Here is a 6,549-nt window from a genome sequence, read left to right as displayed (position 1 = left end):
TAGAATTCTATCAGCCAATCAGAATTCAAGGGATGCCATCTTGGATGACGTCCCTTAAAGGAACCTTCATTCTTCAACAGTTTAGTTTAGGCTAGGGTTTTTTTTTATTTGGGGGGGGGCTATGTATTTTGATAGGGCTATTAGATTAGGTGTAATTAGTTTAAATATTTGATCATTTCTTTTTTATTTTGTGTAATTTAGTGTTTATTTTTTTTGTAAGTGTAAGACAGGTTAGGTTTTATTTTACAGGTAAATTTGTATTTATTTTAACTAGGTAATTAGTAAATAGTTAATAACTATTTACTAACTAGTCTACCTAGTTAAAATAAATACAAACTTAGCTGTGAAATAAAAATAAAACCTAAGATAGCTACAATGTAACTATTAGTTATATTGTAGCTAGCTTAGGGTTTATTTTATAGGTAAGTATTTAGTTTTAAATAGGAATTATCTAGGTATTAATTGTAATTTTTATTTAGATTTATTTTAATTATGTTAAAGTTAGTCAGTGTTAGGGTTAGACTTAGGGTTAGGTTTAGGGGTTAATAACTTTAGTATAGTGGCGGCGATGTTGGGGACGGCAGATTAGGGCTTAATAAGTGTAGGTAGGTAGCGATGACATTGGGGGCTGCAGATTAGGGGTTAATAAGTGTAATGTAGGTAGCGACGACATTGGGGCGGCAGATTAGGGGTTAATAAGTGTAATGTAGGTAGCAACGACATTGGGGCAGCAGATTAGGGGTTAATAAGTGTAGGTAGGTGTCGGCGATGTCGGGGGAGCAGATTTGGGGTTAATAAGTGTAATGTAAGTGTTGGCGATGTCGGGGGTGGCAGATTAGGGGTTAATAAGTGTAATGTAGGTGTCGGCGATGTTGGGGGTGGCAGATTAGGAGTGTTTAGACTCTGGGTTTATGTTAAGGGTCTTAGGTGTAAACATAACTTTTCTTTCCCCATAGGAATCAATGGAGCTGCGTTACGGAGCTTACACTCCTTTATTGCAGGTGTTAAGCTATTTTTTAGACGGCTCTCCCCATTGATGTCTATGGGGAAATCGTGCACCAGCACGTAAAACCAGCTCAAAGCAGCGCTGGTATTTGTATGCGGTATGGAGCTCAACGCTGCCATATTGCCTGCTAACGCCAGGTTTTTGCAAACCTGTAATAGCAGCGCTATAGGGAGGTGAGCGTTGGAAATAACTTGCAAGTTAGTACCGAGTTGCTCATAACGCAAAACTCATAATCTGGCCGTAAGTTTCCAAAAAGGTTAAATTCAGAATAGGACTTCATTAATTAGTGGTGTTAAATTGTAATATATACATCAATGTCTCCTTTTCTAGTACATAAATACACAGCTTAGGTTTATAGAAATTTATGCTATAGTTAAAATGAGAGCATTTTTCACATTTTTCATATATTTATTTGAAAAGATTCATAGAATTTATTCATCTCCAATATGTAATAGCTTAGGATATAGACAGAAATATGATTACTATTAATATCTTTATCAATAAAACATCTTTTTCTGATGTCAAAAACATATAATCATGTTATAAGTCAAAGACACATCAATGTTAGTTGATTTATTTATTTACTTATATATGTTTTCATATTCATAATACTTAACATGATTGAAATAACCCCTAATGAGTTAACACAGATTGCTCAGGTGTGCCTTCTTAACCTCCAACCAATGAGAGCTTGAGTGAGGGGTTTTTAGGTTGCCATTATACATGTGTTTTTATGGCTATGAGTGCGGTTTTTACCGAAACGCATCAGCCTGTTTCTTAGGCACAGGGATATGCTTATCCCATGTATTTTTAATATGTTATAATAAAAGTTAATTTTTACGTAAACAAATTATACGGACACCTGGCAATCTTTTCCTTTGAAGTTTGCTATTGCCAAACTTTCACTACCCATACGCAAGGAGTGTGTGTTAACCAACGAGGATTCCCCAGAGAAATACAGCAGGACCGATGACGTCATCATGGTAACCGACACAAGCATTTCTGGTGAAATGCTTGTGCAATGCCGCCCCCTGTACATTTGCCCCCTGTACATTTGCAGCCAATTCAAGCTCCATCTTTTTTTTAGCAGAATCTCACATCAACATATTTGTATGGAATTACTGGGTCTCATGTTTGGAGCTTCAGATGTAATTCCATTTGCTGAATTTCAAATGAGACCTCTTCAGATTTGTATGCTTCGTCAGTGGTGCAGGGATCATACTCAGCTATCTCAAAAGACTTTTCTGGGTCACAGTACGTCAGTCTCTGACTTGGTGGCTGGATCATCAGTTCATTATTCAGGGGGCTTCTTTTGCTTGTCCTACCTAACTCTGTGCTTTTTTCAGGGATCTTCAGACTTGGCCTCTCTTGAAAAGGGAGTCTCATTTCTGCTTTCAATTAGACAATGTCACAGCAGTGACATGTCAACCACCAGGGGGAACTCACAGTTTCCTAGCCATGAGGGAGGTGGCTCAAATTGTTCTTTCATGTACAGAACTCAATTCCTGTCTAATCTCCGCGATTCATATTCCAGGAGTGAACAACTGGGAAGCAGCTTTTATCAGTCTCTACATCCAGGAGAATGGTGTCTACATCCAGGGGAATGGTCCCTTCACTAGGATGTGTTCAATCAGATTGTGGAGTCTCCCAGATATAGATCTGATGGCTTCTCATTTGAACTACAAACTTCCCAAGTACTTTTCAAGGTCCAGGGACCCTCAGGCTGAGTTTGTGGATGCTCTAGTATCCCATTGGTCATTTCAGCTTGCTTATCTGTTTCCTCCTCTGATACTTCATCCCAGAGTGACTTTGAAGATAAGGCTGGAAAAATCATCAGTAATCCTGATTGCCTCAGCATGTCCTCACAGGATTGGCATGCACATATGGTTAAGATTTCCAGTTGTCCTTCTTGGCCTCTTCCACTTCATCCAGACCTGTGTCAAGGTCCATTTTTACATCTGGATTTCAAATCTCTAAGCTTTTTGGCATAGAGATTGAACGGTTAGTAATTAAACATAGAGGTTTCTCAGATTCTGTGGTTGAAACTTTAATCCAGGCTCGTAAGGCTGTGACTAGGAAGAGTTATCATAAGGTCTGGAAGACTTTTATTTCTTGGTGCATGGATCATGGCTTTTCCTGGCATTCTTTTAGAATTCCTCGAATTTAGCAGTTCTTACAGTTTTATGAAAGGGCAGATTTCTGCACATTCAGTTTTGCTTCATAGGAAGATTGCTAATCTTCCTGACATTCATGGTTTTGTTCAGGTTTTGGCACAAATTAAGCCTGTGATCAAGCAAATTTCTTCTCCCTGGAGCCTTAACTTTTTTTGCAGGCTCCTTATTTTAAGCCTGTGCATAAAGAGCATATTAAGCTTCTTTCTTCAAAGGTTTTGTTTTTTAGCTATCTCTTCTGCTAGAAAAGTTTCGGAATTGTCTTCTCTTTTTTGTGACCCTCCTTATCTTATCTTATCAGGATAAGGCTGTCTTAAGAACTAAATTTGATTTTTTTTTTGCCTAAAGTTGTGTCTTCAGACAATATCAGTAGGAAACTGAATGTCCCTTCTTTGTGTCCTAATCCCAAGAATGCTTCAGAGAGATCTTTGTATAATTTGAATGTTGTTAGAGCATAAAAGTATTATATTAATGCTGCTAAGGATTTCAGACAAACTTCTAGTTTGTTTATTAACTTTTCTGGTTCCAAGAAAGGACAAAAAGTTTCTGCTGTTACTTTGGTCTCTTGGTTGAAACTTTTGATTCACAAGGCTTACTTGGAGGCCGCCGAAATAGATTACTGCTCATTCTACAAGATTAATGGCCACTTCTTGGGCTTTCAAGAATGAGGCTTTAGTTGACCAAATTTGCAAGGCAGCAACTTGGTCTTCTTTGCATACATTTAATAAATTCTACCATTTTGATGTTTTTGCTTCTTCTGAGGCAGCCTTTGGTAGGAAAGTTCTTCAGGCAGTTGTCTCTGCTTGATTTATTTTTGCCTGTTGTTTAAATTTTAAGTGCATTAAGTGGTTCTTGTGGGGTTGTGGATTAGTTTGTCAGGGAAAAAATATGTTTTTTAAACCCTTTATGTCTCATTATTCGTGGACTCCACAGCTTGGGTATTAGTTCCCAGGAGTAATGCATTGTGGATTTTCACCATTTATATGAAAGAAAACATAATTTATACTTACCTGATAAATTAATTTATTTTATGGTGGTGAGAGTCCACGAGAACCCACCCCGTGTTTTTTTTAACCCCTTAAGGACCAGCGACGTACCCTGTATGTCACTGGCCTTTTTTTGGGACTTGATTGTTTTATAGCGCGGTCTTGCCACCAGCATTGAGACTGCTCTTTTCCACAAAGCCTGCTAGAGGGAGGGCATTAATAGCGTGTTCTTGCTAGACTTGTGCTATTATGTCCTGAAAAAACCCTTAACGACCAGTGACATACAGGGTACATTGGTCATTAAGGGGTTAAATGCTGTTTTTTTCTTAAGCAATCTTTTTTCCCTGCTCTTATTTTTGCTCTTGTTTCTTTTCTTAACTCATTTTGCTTGGCTATACGATAGACTGCGGTACCTGTGGGGTGGGAGGGGTATTATAGAGCTCTTGCTTCCTCCTAGTGTTAGGGAAGAGTAATTCCTATGAGTAATGGATTGTAGACTCCACCATGAAAGAAATATCAAGTAAGCATAAATTATAGGTTTTTTTTTAAAGCACGCCATGGAATAAATTAGCAGTAGCCAAAATGTAGTATGTTCTGTAAATAATGACTTACTTTCTGGTTAGAGCTGGAAATTCAGTTAGATACTAACCTCAGCAACAGGCTCATTATATAACAAAGTTCTATAACTTCGCTATCTAATTATTCTGTGATTTTCTGTTTTGCGTGTACATAGGTGAGATGCAGTTGCCTAGAACTTCTTGTACTTGTTCAATGTTTGCTGTAAACAGAAATAGGGTAAATTCCCTCTAACTGTTTATGTTTAGAATGAAATCAGATGACAGGTGTCATGGTTTGAGGGCATCTACACAGAGCACGATGGCCACTGATAAACTAGCAAAATTGTAACCTCTTGTGTACTGGATGAATGGGAGGACTTCCATGGCATGATGCTATTCCAAATGTATCTTGATTCCTAGAAAAAAAAACATACAAAAAACACACAGATCAGTTGAAAGGACATTAGACACCTCTTGCTTTTATATAAAGTTGTGCTTGTCCACTCTCCCTAGAGAGGCCAAATTGCAAATTCTGTAACCTGTAAGTTTTTGTTTTTTTTGCTTCACAATTCTACAAATCAATAGCTTTTTGGGGCATTTTGTCGAAAACCTATCTCACAGAATTTGACTTTTGGTCAGAGTTTTTTAGACCAGCTTCTGAAGTTGCAAGTTCTGCTAATTTTGGGTGAAAGGGATAGTTAACGCTATTTTTTTCTCCACTTTAAATTTGTTTCCAATGATCCATTTTTGCTGCTGGGTTGTAGACGAGATAAGCAATAAAATGTTAATGTTCACATGTAAGTATTGGGCTTTGGTTTACAGAGATAATATAAAGAAGCATGTGTGTGTGTGTAAAGAAAGCGATAAACTAACAATATCTGATTTCCCAGCACACTCAGCCCATTTTAATGAGTTGTGGTTTCAAAGAAGAAAGCCAGCTATTGCAAATACAAAAATAAACCCAAATGAGCAATTTTGCATACATTTTATACTCTGCAGCTGGTATAGCAAGTTTTTATTTTTAAGATTAGGTATTTAATGAGCTGCAAAAGAGCTAATTGCCCTTTTAAGGGCAGTAAAAGAGCTGAATACCCTTTTAAGGGCAATGCCCATACAAATGCCCATTTAGGGGCAATGGGTAGTTTAGGTTATTTAAGTGTTAGGTTTTTTTATTTTGGGGGTTTTGGTGGGTGTTTTTTTTTTACTGTTAAGTCTTTTAAATGTAAAAGACTTAGGGCAATGCCCTACAAAAGGCCCTTTTAAGGGCTATTGGTAGTTTAGTTTAGATTAGGTGGTGTTTTTATTTTGGGGGGCTTTTTTTATTTTCATAGGGATTAGGTTTCATTTTTTTTTATTTTTGATAATTTTGTTTATTTTTTTCTGTAATTTTAGATAATTTTTTTTGTAATTTAATGTTAGGTTTTATTATTTTAATTGTAACTTAGTATTGGGGTTAATTTAAGGGGTGTTAGGTTAGGGGGCTTAGTAATTAAATTAGGTATTTGCATTGTGGGAGGTTGGTGGTTTAGGAGTTAATAGGTTAATTAGGTTTATTGGGATGTGGGGGGTTGGCGGTTTAGGGGTTAATAGTTTAATTAGTTTAATTAGGTTTATTGCGATATGGGGGGGTTGGCAGTTTAGGAGTTAATAGGTTAATTAGGTTTATTGCGATGTGGGGGTTTGGCGGTTTAGGGGTTAATAAGTTTATTAGGTTTATTGCGATGTGGGGGGTTGGTGGTTTAGGGGTTATATAAAAACTTGCTGAACACACTAAGGGTCAACTCTAGGGGGCGCAAAGTAAATAACCATATACGACAATAGAGGTTCTT

The sequence above is a fragment of the Bombina bombina genome, chromosome 1 (assembly GCF_027579735.1).
Source record: "Bombina bombina isolate aBomBom1 chromosome 1, aBomBom1.pri, whole genome shotgun sequence".
Lineage (NCBI taxonomy): Eukaryota > Metazoa > Chordata > Amphibia > Anura > Bombinatoridae > Bombina > Bombina bombina.
Note: the sequence above shows the minus strand (reverse complement) of the source record.